Source organism: Aedes albopictus, chromosome 3 (genome assembly GCF_035046485.1).
Source record: "Aedes albopictus strain Foshan chromosome 3, AalbF5, whole genome shotgun sequence".
NCBI lineage: Eukaryota > Metazoa > Arthropoda > Insecta > Diptera > Culicidae > Aedes > Aedes albopictus.
Genome location: NC_085138.1, coordinates 284,621,343 through 284,639,114, shown reverse-complemented (window position 1 = coordinate 284,639,114; position 17,772 = coordinate 284,621,343). Strand labels below are relative to the sequence as shown.

The 17,772-nt window shown below is 39.5% G+C and overlaps 2 protein-coding genes across 5 annotated transcripts in view; one reads left to right on the top strand and one right to left on the bottom strand.

Moving 5' to 3' along the window:
* Positions 1-17,772, bottom strand: part of LOC109418818 (homologous-pairing protein 2 homolog) — a 375,251-nt gene that overhangs the window by 248,601 nt on the left and 108,878 nt on the right. The window lies entirely within an intron of this gene.
* Positions 1-17,772, top strand: part of LOC109405806 (fatty acyl-CoA reductase wat) — a 168,239-nt gene that overhangs the window by 53,070 nt on the left and 97,397 nt on the right. Inside the window, exon 1 of one of the 2 annotated variants that reach the window (XM_019678865.3) lies at positions 2,348-3,102. The exons of the other annotated variant lie outside the window; for it this stretch is intronic. The gene's annotated coding sequence lies outside the window, so the exon portion shown is untranslated. Of the gene's footprint in view, positions 1-2,347; positions 3,103-17,772 lie in introns of those variants that run through there. 2 annotated transcript variants of the gene reach the window in all.

The following is a 17,772-nucleotide window of genomic DNA, read 5'->3' as shown; positions in this document are numbered from 1 at the left end:
TTGACATTAGGCAAACTTTTGAGGGAAGACTTCAAAAAGACCTTTCGGCGCAATCCCGGGGAAGATGATGACTTCCTTTTTCCAGGTGCGTGTACCTCCGAAAGAGATCCACCCTCATCAGTTTCGCCATCGTCCTGATCATCGGAAGACAACTCCTGATAGGGATTTTCAACTGGGACAGCTGATTCAGACACGGAATCTGGTGTTTTAAAAGATTTCACCATCTCCGCATAGGTCTGCTTGGAGCGCCTTATAATAGAGCGACTCTCATTTCGAATGCGTCTTTTGTAAGCCGGGCAAACTTGCAAGTCGTGTGGATCTCCGCCACAGTAGCTACATTTTTCCGCTTCCTGTGTGCAAGAGTCCTCCAAATGAGCTTGGTTGCATTTGCCACAACGGGGCTTGTTGTCGCAAAAGCTATCACTGTGACCAAACTGCTTGCATTTGGTACAATTAAAAACCTTCGGCCTAAAAAGATGCACTGGGTAAAAACCACCATCAATTACAACAAATTCCGGGGGGACGGAACCTGGAAAAGTCACTCGAAAAAACGCTGAAGGCGAGTACACCTTTTTATTTCCTTCCATGGAAACCTTAGATAAGCGTTTACAGTCTAGGATAGCCACATCAGGAATTGACCTATTTTTGAATCGACCAAAGCCGGTCTTGATGTCCTCACATGTCAGCATTTCGTCGAGGATCTTCCCCTCCACCTCCACTTCTCGTGCTGGCACATAGACGGCGTATTCAACAGTAAACGCTTCGTGTTGAGCAATTTCATTTGCTGCTTTGTAGCTAGGTGCGGTAACACGCAGCTTGGATGCTTTCACTTGGTGAATAACGGTCCCAGGATACTTACGCGTCAGCTCTCGAGAAATCGAAAGCATATTCAATGGTTTGCATTTGCGCCGGAAATAGACAACCCAAGGTCCAGGCGAAGATGGCTGATAAAACCGCGTACGAGCAATGATATCATTAGGAGGCGTTTCGCCTCCAATCGAATCGTCCATGTGGAAACAAATTTATGGAAAATAACTCAAAAGTGCAAAAGAGGAAGAGAAAAACCCTAAAGTATTTACAGTGCACTTTCTTCCTTAGGACGACAACTGTTTGGTTTGTAAACCAAACAATGTTAATAATATATAGAAAAAAAAAATAAAGCAAAAAAAAAAAAAAACTTGAACTAATAATATACGAATTCAATTCTTATGTTTATTTTAGCGCACCCTGTAGGATGCAAAAAAACGGTATTGAAAAAAAAAAAAAAAAAAGAAAAAATAGCTAATAAAAAAAACAAAAAAAAATGGTCCGTTATTTACAGTTTGTACACCCTTACCCGTATACAGTAGTTTGGGAACCACTGTTATGGATGTCAAAAAAAAAACACGTGGTCGAATGTGGACTGGGGATACAATAGACAAAAGCGATCAAAACAAATTGGGCGGACAAAAGAGTGTATCGAAAGAGTGATACTTATCTGACCGAAGCAGGTAGATATTTATCACAGGCAGGTCGATGGTAAAGCTGTCCGTCGCGTCTGCCTTCGCACCCGTCGCCGCCGTCCTCTTCGATGACGGAGGGGCTGATGATGGCGATAAAGATGACTTTCTTGGATGCGATGCTTCTTCTTTGATGTACGATGATGCAAGCACCTCGCTTCCCGGGTTGCGCTGGATACCACCTTGCGACACTACACTTCGCACAAGCAGGAAAACGTACGATATAAAAAACCTTCCGCACTTGCGGGGGAAAAAACTCCACTTATACGAGGTCTATCGCGTGGTGAGATACGGAGCACACGTCCGACTCGTCCAAATGCACAACTGGGAATGAAGGTCTACATTTACTTCACTCTGATGAGCAAAGATGGCAAAGATAAGTTGGAATATCTGTAATTATCGGCTCTTTTTCGTCTAATATGATGGGAATTAGCGCATAAGATGAAGTAGAATTCTACCATAATAATGTTTACTATACTGTATGAATCATACGTTAAATGTATCTGATCCTATTAGTAGTAGCTATTAGTAGCTATTAGTAGTAAAATCGAAATATAAAAGTAAACCCCAAACATTGAAAGAGTACATTAAACTTTGATTCTGGAATATTTCTAAATTACTGCTTGTTCTTACGTCGTAACGCATCATACTAAGGTGATCTATCCACGTTACGGGACTACTTTGATGAAAGTGATAATAATAGATTTTGCCAAAGTTATTGAAGCAGGAACCCAACTCTCTTCTCTTTACATGGCGATACTAACTCGGATGAAATCTAGCCATCCCTAACCCGTAGTACAACCACTGTGAGCACTACGCCGAAAATCGCCATGCGATCGGCATCGGAACCAACAACTGTCCACCAACTTCGTGCACCAAAAGACCACGCACGCGCGCACGGATTCTCAACTCTCCGAGACCGGTGCCGTGCGGTGCGCAAACCGTGCAGAGCAGTGCGACCAGCTGTTTTTGTCGTCCGTCCGCGGTCGCCAATCAGTTTCCAACCAACTGTCGATCAGATCGTCTCAGCGATTCGCGCGCTCCCAGTCCCAGAGTCTCAGTCTTCTTAGCAGCAGCAGCAGCAGCAGCAGCAGCAACAGTCCCAAACACTTCCGTCGTCCGTCCGTCCGTGGTGAAGCGTTTTCGCGGTTCGATTGATCGTGCGTACCTACATACAGCAGCAGCAGCGCAGCGTGCTGGTTGAGAGTTGCGTCAGAGATCTGAGACCGCGTGCGCGCGTGTGAAGTGTATATCGATCTACTACAACACCACAAGTATAAGATCCGGTGAGCGGTTGTCCGTTCTAGACAGTTGCGGTCTAGCGGTGAAGCAAGCAGCTCTCGTTTTGCAAAATTCGGAAGTGTGATCAATTTGTCGCGCGTGTGCGGGTGATTTGATTTGGTGTGATCGATTTACGATTTTCTTTTGGGTGGAAATTCTGACGATTGGATAATCCTCATAAGTAGGAAAAGGGCTTGATCCCATCAGTGTTACCGTTTGTTGGTGCGAACAGTTGTGGAAAAGATAAACGGCTATTCTACTGAAAGTGAGACAATTGACATTGGAAGTGCGACAGTTGGTGAATCATCAATATCAATCAAAAGTAAGAAAATTGAATGGTGTTGGAGAAAAGTGATAATTATTCTTCATTTTCAAAACTTACTGGCGTTACTTATACTTGAATAAGAAAAGACAAGAAAAATAAATGAAACATGATGTTGTTGCGATTTTTCGGCTCGAAATATTAGTGCTGCACGAACACGATTATTGTGCTAAGTGATGAAAACATAAACAACGCAACATTTTGATGAACAACAAATATGACGTATTAAGAAAGAAAAAAAAAACAAAAAGAATACAAAAGTTCATTCAATTATTTTTTTGTTATTTCTTCGATTATTAGGTTGGATCAGGTGATGTTTTTTTTCTAATCTATACTTTTTCGATTTCACTAGGAAATCTTAAAAACTATGCAACATTTGGACGCGATTGCTCATTTGTGATTGGAATATGTACTGACTTTAGTGAGCAAAAATTGTGTGTTCATTTTGTGAAAGACTTATGAATAATATCCTAACCAATCTTGCAGCAACTTTTGGAATCCTCTAAGCAGAAACCTATCTTCCATTCGGTAAATTTAGTTTGTAAACTTTCTAATTCTGTCTCTATTTATTTTTCAACCAATTTAAAAGTGCAGGTGCCAACAAACGGGGTAACTTAACTTTTTTTTATTAGTAATAGGCTGATCGTAACAGAATTAAAATCTACTCTTCTATACCATAGGAAAATGTATTCAGATGGAGTTTTTCATTCATAGTAAAATACCTGAAAGCATCTAAAAGTATGCGATAACTACAGGTAGTTTGATCCGTCGATTTAAAAGTGGACTATTTTTAATATTTTCAATGATAACTTGATTAATAATTATCTTAATTATTAACAATTATCTTTTTTTGAAAAAATGCCATATTTTACAATGAAACTGTTTTTTTTAATACGTAATGCAGACATCAATGCAATGCATGCTTCGTTACAGTTCTTTCATTAGAGTTCATTAGTACACTGGCACACATTTGTTGAGCGATATATTTGAGAAACCTATTTTTTATCATCTTATTCACAAGCATAATTATTCCTAAGCATAAATTTAGTGGGGTTGCACATTCTTAGAATAAAAACAAAAAACACTATCAATTTTCAGAACCAATTCAAGACAAGCGTTTCTTTACGGCAACCTACATTGTTGATAAATCATAATTCCTAAATTTGCTCGTCTCAAAAGTGTTGTCATAATAATTCTTGTGTATTACATAGAAATACGTCGTTTGATTGAAACTGTTTCTGAAGAGACCCGCTGGTGTTCGTATATAAAGTTCTCTTAAGAATTTCACTAAGAATAAAATAAATAGTGCTGGTTGGAATTTCATCGAAAAAGTTACTCCAAACATCTTAAAACTTGTTAGAACTCGTGCATCAAAGTGTTGATAAAACATGGTCGCTTTATCATGTTTTCTAAAAGCTTTCCCAATCATATATTTTTTGGGAATTGTAACATAGAGCAAGTTCTTCTCAGCTTTTCCAAGCTCTCCAATATCGTTTAGATTTTATTGTATAAATAAAATCTATCAATTTTCGCTTTTCGAATATACTACACCATGATTGAAATCCGCGAAACTAGGAACTGTTGGGAACCATATTCCGCAGTTCATTTGTAACGCCTGTCTAACCAAGCACATGATCGGGATCAGTATCATAAATACGTAATTTTGGTTCTAACAGTTAACAGAAGGGTTGCTTACGGTAACAACAACTTTGTTTACGTTCGTGTTCAGGTTATTGTGATTTGAATCATGGCAACTGGAACACACTTCATGGTCTGCTTCCATTGGAAAGGCACTCGTTTTTTACACTGTGGATACATTCTTGAAGGCTCTTTTCATCTGTTTTATCCCTCTAAATTTGCTCAATCAGAACTCTGGAACAGTTTCATTTGATGAAAAAACAAATTTGAATGCTTTGTCACGCTCAGACCTGTGAACATTTTATACTTTGAATACGTAAAGTTCACCATATTTCTAGTTACTGAGATGCTGGCTATTTTGTATGAAAATCGGCGTTTGTGCAATTAGTTATGAAATTGAATAAAGTAGGTAAAAAAATCTCATGTAACAGGTTAACTACGTAACATATGTCTGCTCTTTTAGCACCTAATCTGCCCCTATTCACATAAGAGTTTCATGTTTGCTGGGTTTCGTATACATATGGGACTGTTGTGCGAATGGGGGCAGTAATCCTGTCCAAATTTTCAAAGCCATTACAATTGCAAAAGTGATCGGACAGCGGCACGCGTGTAAATCAAAGGGGTACCCGCTGTTCGATCACTTTTGCAATATTTTCAACGCCTTGCCACGCCCAGACCTGTGAACGAAAACATTTTATACTTTGTATACACAAAATTCAGCATATTTGTAGTTCCGTGTCAACAATTGAGCTCAATCCAATAAAGCAAACCATAGTTACAGCATCTTAAACTTGGTCATTTTGTATGAAAATCGGCGTTTGTCCGATCAATTACACTAGTTTACAGCATTTTTGAACTCGGTAAGCTGATGATCATTTTTGGTGTAGAATCATGCCCTGAGTTCGAAAACGCGAAGGAAAAAAATTACAGTAGAGCGGAATTTTTTTCGACTTTCCATACAAGGTTGATGATTTGAAATCGATATTTGTTCTATTTTTAAGCAATGTCGCTCACTTCACACATCTCATTCTCCGTAATCAATACTCCGATTGAGCTGAATTTTTTACTGTAACTCGCCTACATATGATATGTCAAATAAACGTTGAGAAAGAATTTTTAAATTGTTTTTTTCTTATTGAAAAAAATACATTTCTTCATATATTTTTGGAAATTTGGCTAAAATTTAAGGAGATCATCCCTAAAACTCGCCAATATCTTGAATTTCATCAATCTGACGCAGAACCTGTGTTCAGATGATCGAATGGTATTGTATTCAGCTTTTAATTTATGGAAAAAGGTTTAAGATTGGTTGAACAAAACGCATTATAATTGGATTTTAATAAATTACATATTTTGAAAAGTTGCAAAAATCGATATCGAGCTAAAACTCAAAAACTGTTCTACTTAAAAATTTTTGAAGGTCGGTTTCGAAATCAGCACTAAATTGTGCTTCAAAAATGTTGGTCGTTGACAGAAGTTCACGACTTTCATTTTATTTTGTAAACTTGTGTTATGCACCACAGTGTACTTTAAATCACCGCAAAAATTGTGTAAAGAAGTTAATTAGAATACGAACCATTTGCTCTATTGGTTCATTAAGTCGAATTGTGCGTCTGTTAACAGAAATTAAATGTCCAATTTCATTTTCGACATGCAAGAAAATATTCATGACAGAGAATTGAATGAAAAAAGAGAGGATTCAGCTGACAATGAATGTGGCCAGACGCGAATGAAAAAAATTAGAATGTCAATCTTCATTTTGAATCTTCGAAATTTTACACTCTGGTATTTACATTGATTTCACATTTTACAGAGGGGAAACGTGAAAGTGATACACTAGTTTGGGAGCCATACGTTGCCATTCATGTTATTGCATTGCAAACAAGTGTGCTTGGGGAAACGGGATCTAAGATATGGGGTTTTTAAGATACAAAAGATTCACGGATTGACTCTGAAGAATATTTCCGACAGGGTTGCCAGATCTCGCGTTCTGCTCAAAACGCACGCTACTCAAAACATTTTTTTTTTCGGACGAAATTTTTTTTACTTTGGAAGCGTCTCTGAATAAACAAAATGATTGTGTGTATACAGCAAGTCTTCGTGAAATTCCTGCCTACAAACGAGAGGTTCAACGATATCGAAGTGCTGCAGCGGTGATGTTTGGGGCGCCATATCAACAAAAAGTCAATTACCATTGTTGTTCATCGACAGGGGCATAAAAATCAACAAAGAATACTTTTTACAACACGTCATCAAAGATCACCTATTCCCCAGTGCCAAAAAACTGTTTGAAAAAAAAGTTTTTGTTTCCAGCAGGACTCAGTACCGACGCATATGGCAGAAGTTGTTGAGCAGCGATGCAAGCAAAATTTACCATACTTCATCAGCTCATCGGAATAGCTGGTTTCGTCTCCCGATTTGAACCCACTGGACTTTTGTACACGGGAATACATGCTAGGGAACCTGGGCGACACGAAGAACTTGGTTTTGGATACCTTTAAAAACCGTTTGGTAAAAATTTGGGATGAAATGCCGGACGAAAAGGTGCGTGCGACTTGTAATAACTTCGAGAAGCGTCTGCGGGCCGTAATTCGAAACAAAGGGGAATGATTCTAATTGAACTAAATACTTTGTAAGTTTATTCGTTTGTGGTGTTATTAAAAGTGAATTTACAGAAAAATATATTCCTGTTTGAATTTTGCATCAGTTTTCGAGTGTATCATTTCTACGTTGCCACCCTGTACAGTTTATTACTGCCCTTATACTATCTTAGTTTGGGAAGCCGAAGTACTAGCGGCTGTTTCGAGATTAAGGATTAAAGAAAAATAGAAAGGAGGGATTTATGGGTTTAAAAATAAATTATTTGCTAACTTATACTAAAAACATTGATGGGACAATTGTCCAGATCTGTAACGAAACAAAAAAGAAAGGACTTTAAGGACTGTATCAGAAATTAACTATAAACGTTCACAATTGCCTAAAAAATAATCTATTCGCAATAAACATAACTTTATTTTTGGAGATGCTATTAAAATTTTTTAAATAAAGAATGGCAGTTCGGATTTTCAAAAATTAATCATTAAACTTGGACTTTAATCTCAAAGATTGCACATATGTTTTTAAAATTTTGGACAACTCCTAAAACTTTAAAATTGCGAAAACTGTGGGAAAATATTCAATTTTTTCTCTTATTTTTGCGCAAATATATTCTTTTGCAGAATACTCATGACATAGGAACATTATTTTTATCAAGAAAAATTCACTCCGCAGTTTAGGGCAATTCTCAAAAATGAAAAAAGGCCATTTTTCGAGGAACTCGTTTTTTATGCGTCTTTAAAGAACGATTACGCAAATAAAAAATACATAAAGTTGAAAATTTGCATTTTTTTTCAATTGGGCATGTATTCAAATTCATTGAAGAGGTAGTTTTACCATTGAAGGGAATTTCAGAACCTCTGAAGATATTCAAAACAGAGCGTCAAAGTTTGACCAAAAAGTAGGTGTTTTTTGGGATAGACCATATTCAAAATGTTGGAGGTTTTTCTATCCAAAATATGAATTTTAAAAGTCGGTATTAAGTGATATGTTATGTGTTAGTAATAATCATAACTTTCCAGATTTTTGCCCGTACAATTTTTTTTTCGCTACAAATTATTGAAACGTTGAAAAAAATAAAAAAAATGCAGTTTGTACAAATTGTTATTTTGTGTGGTGCACTCATATAACCATATTTTTAATAATACCAAACATTTGCCAAAATTCTTCAAGCTGTTCTAAACTTAACTATATTGTGAAGATTTCATAGAAGAACCGGAATAAAAAGACCAACCGTGCTTCGAGATAGAACATTTTGAACGTTTATAGTTAATTTCCGATACAGTCCTTATCGGTAGACAGCGAAAAGAAGAGGACAAACGCAAAAGGGACGACGACAGACAGGGGCGAACAACAAAACCAAATGGCGGACAACGAAAACAAGGAACGTACAAACTCTGACATCAACACGTTTCAAAAACTGATACATGAGATTCATGTAGGTATTCCAAATCAAAGCCTGCCAACACTTCTCTAACGGGTTTCTGTTGTTTCCTCGGACCCGGAGAATATCATGCAGCTCGGATCTGACCTCACGATACTCATCGCATCCCCACACGACATGTTCGATATCCTGGTAAGCCACGCCACAGACACAGATATTGCTTTCGGAGAGCCCGATACGAAAGGTATATGCGTTCAACAAATAGTGGTTGGACATCAGCCGACACAGCACACGAATGAAATCGCGCACTAATTTCAAACCTTTGAAAGCCATGGTTTCTTCGACATCTGGGAGTTGATAGAGTGCAACCGTCTACCCATCTCTCCATTTGTGCTGCCAGCTGATTAAAGTCTCCTACCGAGCCAATGCAAATAAACTAGTCGAAGGCGATTTGACGCTCGTAAATATCGTTTTCGCTAGCGCCCACATTAGCCAAAGAGTCCGCTTACTCATTGCCCGGAATCGAGCAATGTGACGGGACCCAAGCTATGGTGATGGTGCTGAGTGCTTCGTCAGTTTCATTGACCGAACAGCCTCCACAGAGCTTAGACTTTCGTCGGTAGAAATGAAGCAGTGCTCAGGTGTAAGAGTGCTAATGTACACTAAGGTGTAGTATATAGCCGCTAGCTCAGCAACGTATACCGAACAGGGCTTTTGAAGCATGAAGGCGGCGCAATGAAAATTGTTGTAGACACCAAAACCAGTTGAATCATTTGTCTTTGAACCATCTGTGAGGAACTGTCTGTCCCCGCCTTTATGCCCTAACTTACTTGCAAAGATTGGCGGAATGTACATGGATCAAAAAGATTCTGGTATTCCATGGACCTCATCATTCATGGACAGATCAAAATCCACAGAGGAACCGTCGAAGTTTGAGAAGTTGTCACAATTGGTGTTAACCGGAGATGGGCTTATCTCCAGCGTCATGTACCAGTAGTACGCACTCATAAAACGAGTTTGAGGGTTCTGTTCGAGCTGCTTTTCGAAATTTCTATGACCAATAGATTCACAACCTCTCATCGGATGAGGAACCGGAACGACAACTCCGCAAAGCGATCTGTCAAAGGTACCAGCATCAAGTACCTATGAACTCATTGTGTGAGTCGAGTTCATGTAACCTAACGTGATCCGAAGGCAACGGTCCTGAACCCATTGAAGCGTCAGCAAGTGTGTTTTCGCCGCGGATTGAAAACAAAAGCTGCCGTATTCTGAAACTGACAGAATGGTTGTTAGGTACAGCCTGATCAGATCTTCCGGATGCGCATCCCACCAGTTCGCATAAAATTGATTCGCATTTGGCATTTTTGTATCATTTACACAATGTGCTTTTCCCAGGTGCATTTGGAGTCGAACCAGACGTCGAGATATTGAGAAGACATGCTATGAGTGATTGTCTTACCCATCAGATGGAGCGGAAACTTAGCCGGTTTGTGTTCTTTTTAGAAAAGACAACCATCTCAGTTTTCTCCGGAGAGAATTCGATACCCAGCTTGAGAGCCCAAGTAGACAAACTGTCCAAAGTATCCTGTAGTGGTCCTTGCAGATCAACTGCTATTGATCCCGTTACAGAAACAACACAGCCATCCGCAAGCTGTCTTAACGTGCAATTTTCCATGAGACATTCATCTATGTCTCTGACATAAAAATTGTAAAGAAGAGGGCTTAAACAGGAACCCCGGGGGAAACCCATGTAGCTAATTTGTGAAAACCGTCAAGTCACCATGAGCAAAACTCATCTGCTTCTCAAACAGCAAATTATACAAAACGTTGTTCAAAATTGGTGAAAAGCCACTTTCGTGGAGTTTGTCGGAAAGAACATCGACACAAACTGAATCAAAAGCCCCCTTAATATACAAAACCACTGAGCCCATTCGCTGTTCGTTCCTTTGCCTCTGCGGAGACCAAATTATGTATCTGACAACATGCCACTCGATTCAACCCATTTGTCCAGTCGAAAGAGAATCATCTTCTTCAACAACTTCCGTAGGCAAGACAACATCGCGATAGGACGGTACGAGTTATGATCCGACGCAGGTTTCTCGGGTTTTTGAATAGCTATTACTCTCATTTGCCTCCAATCATCCGGAACGATGTTGTTTTCCAGGAACTGATTGAATAAGTTCAACAAGCGCCTCTTAGCGACGGCAGGGAGATTTTTAAGCAAGTAAGTTGAACTTAATTCGATCCATTCCTGGAACGGAATTGTTACATGAAAGAAAAGCAAGTGAGAATTCAACCATCTAAAACGGCCAATCGATGTCGTCTCTGCCTTCGGAAACATCCACGGGTACGGAGTCTGGACAAACTTTTTTTTTGCGAACTTGAGAATCCGCCGAGCAGAGCTTTCTCGATTCTCGTTAACCGACGACGACGCGTTACGCATTCTTCTGCCGACGTTCCAAAGAGTTCTCATCGAAGTCTCGCGTGACAAACCCTCGACGAACCGACGCCAATAACCGCTTTTCTAGGCCTTGACCAAGTTTTTAAACTTGCTTTCAAGGGAAAAGTACCGCTTGAAGTTTTCGATCGAACCGCGTTTCCGAAACACTTTGAACGCTGCGGATTTCTCGCGATAGATTTCTGTACACTCGCTATCCCACCGCGGATTAGGGGGTTTCCTGCGAACCGACTGGTCTACGTTGTGCCTGAAGCGCGCTACTGATGGTCAGTTCTGAAAGAAACTGATACTCTTCCCGCGGTGGAAGGACTTCTATCGATTCCTCACCGTCGCGTCGATGATTACTTCCGCGTACTTCCCCCAGTCAATGTGTTTCGTGAGGTCGTAGGAAATGTCGATAGATGGAGGTTGATGTGAACCATTGGAAATAGAAACAACGATCGGAAGATGATCACTACCATGGGGATCGTGGATAACCCTTCATGTGCACTCCAGCGATAGTGAGCTCGAACAGATTGAGAGGTCTAATCGGCTGTCTTTAGGACTGTCATCTTTTGGCTGGAGGTGCAACTCGCGTAACTTCTCCGGTGTTCAAAATTGTCATGTTGAAGTCACTGCTGTAGAGGTTTCTACAGATATTAGTTACAGAATTCCCTAAGGGATTCCGGTAGGATTTTTTCCTGTAATTCCTCAGGTAATTTCTCTAGAAATTTTTCACAGTCCGTCAGCAATTTCATCTGGAATTTCACCAAGGATTTCTCTAAGCAGTTTTAGAGGTTTTTTTATGATTTTATTTTTCATAGAGATACGTTCAAAGATTTTTCCAATGATTCCTTTTTTAATATTTCCAAGGATTTCTTCAGGCATTGAGTTTGCTGTTATGATTATAATACTTTCTCGTTAGGCCGTGTTCATAAACAACGTAGACTTATTTTTGGTCATCTCAGAACTTCCCCCTCCTACCTCGTAGACTGTTTTCCATACATTTTTTTTGAAATTTGTGTGAAGAGTAGACTTTGACTAGAACCCGCTCTCGCTAAGATTCTTAGTAGTTTATGGACAGACCCTGATTGATGTAATCGCTCCCACTAATACCCCATATCCGCCCAGAGTCCTATTTATAGGACAGATGCACCGAACGCCCAGTGTCCTATAAATAGGACAGTCCTTTTGATGTGAATATCTCCAGAATTATGCAAAATTTTAGAATGATTTCTTCAGAGAAGATGTGCTGAAATAGAACTTGAGAGAATTACCAGATATTGAGGACCTACAATGAAGAATTTTTTTTGAGACTACACCATAGACTTCCATTTTTTTTTTCATCAAATCATGCTTATTTTATAGGAACTTGACTTTTGATAACAAACTTATTTAAAGATTTAGATTGTGAGACACCTTGGGCGTTAACGGGTTAAAAGTGTTTCATGGACACGCGGCAGGGGATGTTTCCGGCTTAGAACGGATAGGAAATTAGAGCGGAAATACAACGAAAACAGAGCCCGCTGCGCTAATCGATTCCACTTTTTTTGAATACCGTAGACCACTATTAGTGGTCTTTTTTGAGCACATCCACAGTTCTTGAGGAAAGACTTGCCTTGTCTGCCATGGCTCTGCTGGGACGTGGTATTTTTTCACCTTAAAAGTTATAATAACTTTTAGTTAATTCAATATCACAAAATAAAAACACCAACACAGTATCCAGGACCGAAGTATAGAGTACAAGTTCCGATGAAAAGAACGCCAAGTTTACAGAGCTCGTGGTGATATTGTGATTGATTGCACGCGAGACTGCTCTTCCGACAGTTGATACGCTAAAGCAAGACAATATCATCCCAAAATTAACTGGCGATAGGTACGTGAAAAAAAAATCCACATTTGTACAGAATTAAACAGCCATAAGAATCAAAATGATTAATTACAAAACCAGTATTTCTAGGAATATGTACTTCGACAGTTGACGGGGCGTGGATAATAAAACAATCTCCACGGGCGTCTTCATAACTCCGCAGGACGTTGTACTCCCAGCGAGGTCGCGTGGTCAAGTGCCGTGCGGCGATGGTCTTTTCCATTCGATAATAATTTGAGAATCCGCTCCGATCAATAGCCATTTATACTATCCACATCCTGGATCGAGTTTTAGGCAGCAACGTCAATGGTGTAGATGCGGCCCGGCCACGGTTGGTAATCACTTTTTACCGACATTGAAGGTTAGCAACTTTAGCAAAGTAAGAAGAACGAAAATGTTATGGTTGTTTGTGGATTTGGGGTCGCTCCTGGCAGGAGGGGATGAAGTGTAATAAATCGCAATTACACGCACTGACATGTGCTAAAAACCAGAAGAAGGAAGCGATTGCAGATGGGTTGTCCATGATCAGTGGAAAGGCTGTACGGTCAGTTTGCTTTTTTTTTCATTGTCATTCTAGCTTTGGCATCGGCAATAATTATATTGCAGTATGTACGGTGCTCTCCCAAATAAAATAATAAACTGCTAATTTTGCGCATCCGATGACGATCGGCGAGGTTGTTTTAAATTATTACGTGTCTTATTCAAGATTTAAAGCAAAAAGCGTTCAAATATAACATATAGTTTGCTTTGAACATTAGGGCCCTTTTTGAACTTTTGATTTGTTTTTTTTTTAACGTTTGCTTTGCAATCTGCAATCTAAACATCCGTCTGTTCTTTCATCGATATTTTTTTTTCAATATTCTGTAATTCGATCCATGTCCATTGATTTGATCATAGTTTATTCAATGATATGTTATCTAGAATGTTTGACTTCTCAAATAAACGCAAACATCCACCAATCCATATGTAAGGTTTTCTTGCTACACTCAAACAAATGTATTTGTGTGCACCTGACAGTCACCTTTCGTCACATTCGATTGCATTCGTACATTCTGACTTGACCGAACGACCACGAAGCCGGCAGGCCTCGAACACCTAGATTGTCGTCAGGCAAGATCAGACCAGGCCATGCACCGCAAAATATCGGTTATGTAAAAATTGCAAACATCAACACCACAACACCGTTGTTGGTTGTCACCGTCTCTGTCTCCGTACGACCTGTGCTAAGTAGCTGGGACAACAATCCACCACTGACTGATCTAAGTACTTCGAACCCTCCTCTATGCTGTCGAAAGTGGTCAGCACAACACCGCCGGGGCAGCACAGCGTTTGACGGTCGTCGGACTATGAACTCGTTAAGTACCATCAAGAAAGCAAAGACCAGGATTGGATTGTGCTAGAAGTGGTACAAAACTGAAAAAATAGAAATGTATGCATTTCGTCAAGCTGACACGAAATTAAGTAATTGCATCTAAAACATAGGAAAAAAATGTCAATATGGAATTCGGTTTTTAGAAGGCTTCGTCATAAGAACGAACCCACAATAAGGTAACAATCGAAGCTTAGAAGCAACTACAACATATCAAGCTTGTTGTGATCGATATCATCAGGGTTTCCAGATGTTCAAGCTGATAATGAACCTTTCAAAGATATAGCTATTACTGTACATTTTTGTTAGTCCATATTTATGAAGAATAATGTAAATAGGAACCAGTCAAGAACATGCAACTTTTTCTTCTATTTCTTGACACCTTTCATTAGACCTGTTTATCTGTTAACTCGAACAAAGATTGTTATCAAATCCTGTTACCTGATTAACATCTATTTGATAATTTAGGTTATAATAATTTTGTTTGAATCAGTCAGCATATCGAAATTTACGAATCCACAAAATCTAGATGCATAACGCTGGTACCAGTCTTTTGCACGCCAGCTCTTCTAATGGCCCCTGCAAGTGTAATCTTAAACAACAAGTACGACAGAGCATCACCCACTTTCAATTCGTCTGGGATAACGAAGGACGTCTAAACCCTATCCGTGACCCGTACACTTGATTTCGATCCATCAAGTGTTGCACGAATCAACCTAATCAGTTTCGTCGGAAAACCATGTTCAACCATTACCTGACATAACTCATTTCCTTTCCTGAATCGGGGCAAAGTGCCCCCTCTATTGTCTGTTTCTTTCGCGTGTTTGTTTACGAGAGTGAGTGAGAAAAAAGAAAAAGCTGCGCACACTAGAGATCTTCAACAGACTATGGTGAAATATTTCGTGCAGCTGCTCACTACCGTGTTTGAAAAGTTCAGCCTATCCAGCAGCATCACTACTTTTCAGTTTCTTGATAGCCTTTTTTCATCTTTTAGCGCCGGTGGCTCCACAGCATAATCTGTTCGTTGGCGCGTTTTCTCTTCATTTCTTAACGCTCTTTGCACATGACAGAAGACGGTGCTGTTTTTATCCGCTCGCCGTTGATAGAATCATAAAATCTCCGCATGTCATGTTGTTCCATACTATTCTGAACCTCTGTAATGATAAAATGAGGAAAAATAATTTCCTCTCCCGCTTTGACACACATGTACACAACAGTGTATGTGTTAGATGTTCATCTAATCCCATCCGAAGGAGGTTTGGATTGTGAATGGAAGATAACCAGTTCTAGGCCTGCTGGCGATGGAGATAGTCGAGTGACTCCGTAGCTTGAAGGAATAGAAACGCCGGTCTAGCGAATTGGGAGTCGTGAGTTCGAATCTCACCGGAGTACGTGGATTTCTTTTTATAAATCAAATCTCAATTTGTTCATCGAGCACATGTTCTGTTGTGCACATGAATGTCAAAGCATTTTAAACAGTGTAATTTCCCACATGGCTTGGTCAGCCAAAGCAAAATCAGGAAATTGACTCTGTAAAAATATTCTTTTCATATTGCTTCTTCTGTCTACAATGTCTCGTCTGAGTACCAAACACTAACATCTGTGCTCTGGTAGCGTTCTTCTCACCCTTCACTCCTGAGTCCTGGCACTCCTAACACTCCTCATCGAATCAATTATTTCTGAGTCGTCTTTAAGCACACTGTACCATGTATAGAATCCCACAGATATGTGAGAATGTCGCATACTTAGATTCCCCGTATCTGCTTATCAAGCTTCTGTGGGTACTAATTAGCAACACTTTTTGCTGAGAAGGGTTAAATCTTAAATAAGATGGTAGTGATAAGATGCAGAAAAACAAAAACGAACCCCATTATTTTGAATGAATAGCACCTAGAAAATAACAAGTATTGTTATTTCAATAATAAATGCATACACAAATTTTGTTTTGTGATGCATTTATTATCCAAAAGGCATTGAATAACAACCCAGGTAACCAATAAGCATTTGAATAAGCCGTATTCCTGTTTTATATCTGCATTTGACCTGCTTACTGCCGTATGATAGCAAGTTTGACTGCTAAACTGCCCTATATTAGCAACTGAAATGCTACTTAAAATCTGACAGCAGATATGTAGCATTTCAGATGCATGGTATGTTTTGGTCAACAAGCAGCATAACTGCTACATTAGTGCCATAAAACTGCTAAGTGGGATGAGTGATGCTGAACCCACAACACATTTCCACTTTTTAATTTACGTGCCCCGGCCTTGTCCTGTCATTTATAGAGTAGCAACTAAGAAAACATGCTTTGGCAAATAAATTCCATGGTTTTGGCCAGTGAATCAAAATTCAACCATCGCGCAACAATAATGACAATGTCGCAACCTGTATTTGTTGCGACAATCCACCCAATGCGACATAACGACACCAACATTTCAAAAGGGCTTAACTGCTTTTGGAATCATCACCTTCTTTTAAAGCTGTGGATCATGTGTTATGATTTCCATGTTTTTCACAACAAGTACCAGATGGGAAAAACTCTCCTCTTTCCGACAACCACGGTGGTTTGAGTGTAAGGGAGGCAGTACGACCTACAGCTTTGGAAGAAGGTATTACTTCCAAATGCAGTTACGCCCTTTTGAAATGTTGGTGCCGATAAGTTTGTCCCAACTTGAAAATAATAGGATAAACATCGTGCACCACGAGTTTAGAGATTTTTGAGCCTTGCATTGCGATTTTCGAACGGTAACTTCGAGTCGGTAAACACTGCAACTCTGCTGAAGATCTATCATCAAAAAGTTTCGCCTTTGAGTTAGTAATAATTGATTATTCACGAGTTGAAAAGTACGCAACAAATTCAGCTTCCGTTTTGTCTGTAACAAAAATGTTCGAGATCATATCATTATCTGTTACCAGTAGGGATAAAGAGTAATCGCCGCGCCTTCTTTGTTGCTTGTTTTGTGCCTCTTTTGTCTGACAATTCTCTTCACTGGTTTTGGCTACTTTCCAATGCTCGAATTAATTATCAGCACATGCCGGGCACATAGCATACCTGACGACGCAACTGCCGGTGTAATATTGAAGCTTTAAGTTGATCAAAAAACCAACGCACATTATCTAATCATATCTATAGCTTACATCGTAGCGAAGTTCAACACCAACGTCAACTCGAGGATCGAGGGATCAAATCCCAATTCGCCGAAATCAGCAAAAAAAAAACAACAACAACATTTCAAAACGTGCCCCCAAGCACAGGAGAGTGAGGATAAAAATAGAAGAGAAAGGGAAGCCGTAAAATGGGCAGGGGAAATATTTTGTTTTTATTTTTGACAATCTGGGAGGACATTTAAGCATTTAAGCAGCACTTATGGCGCATA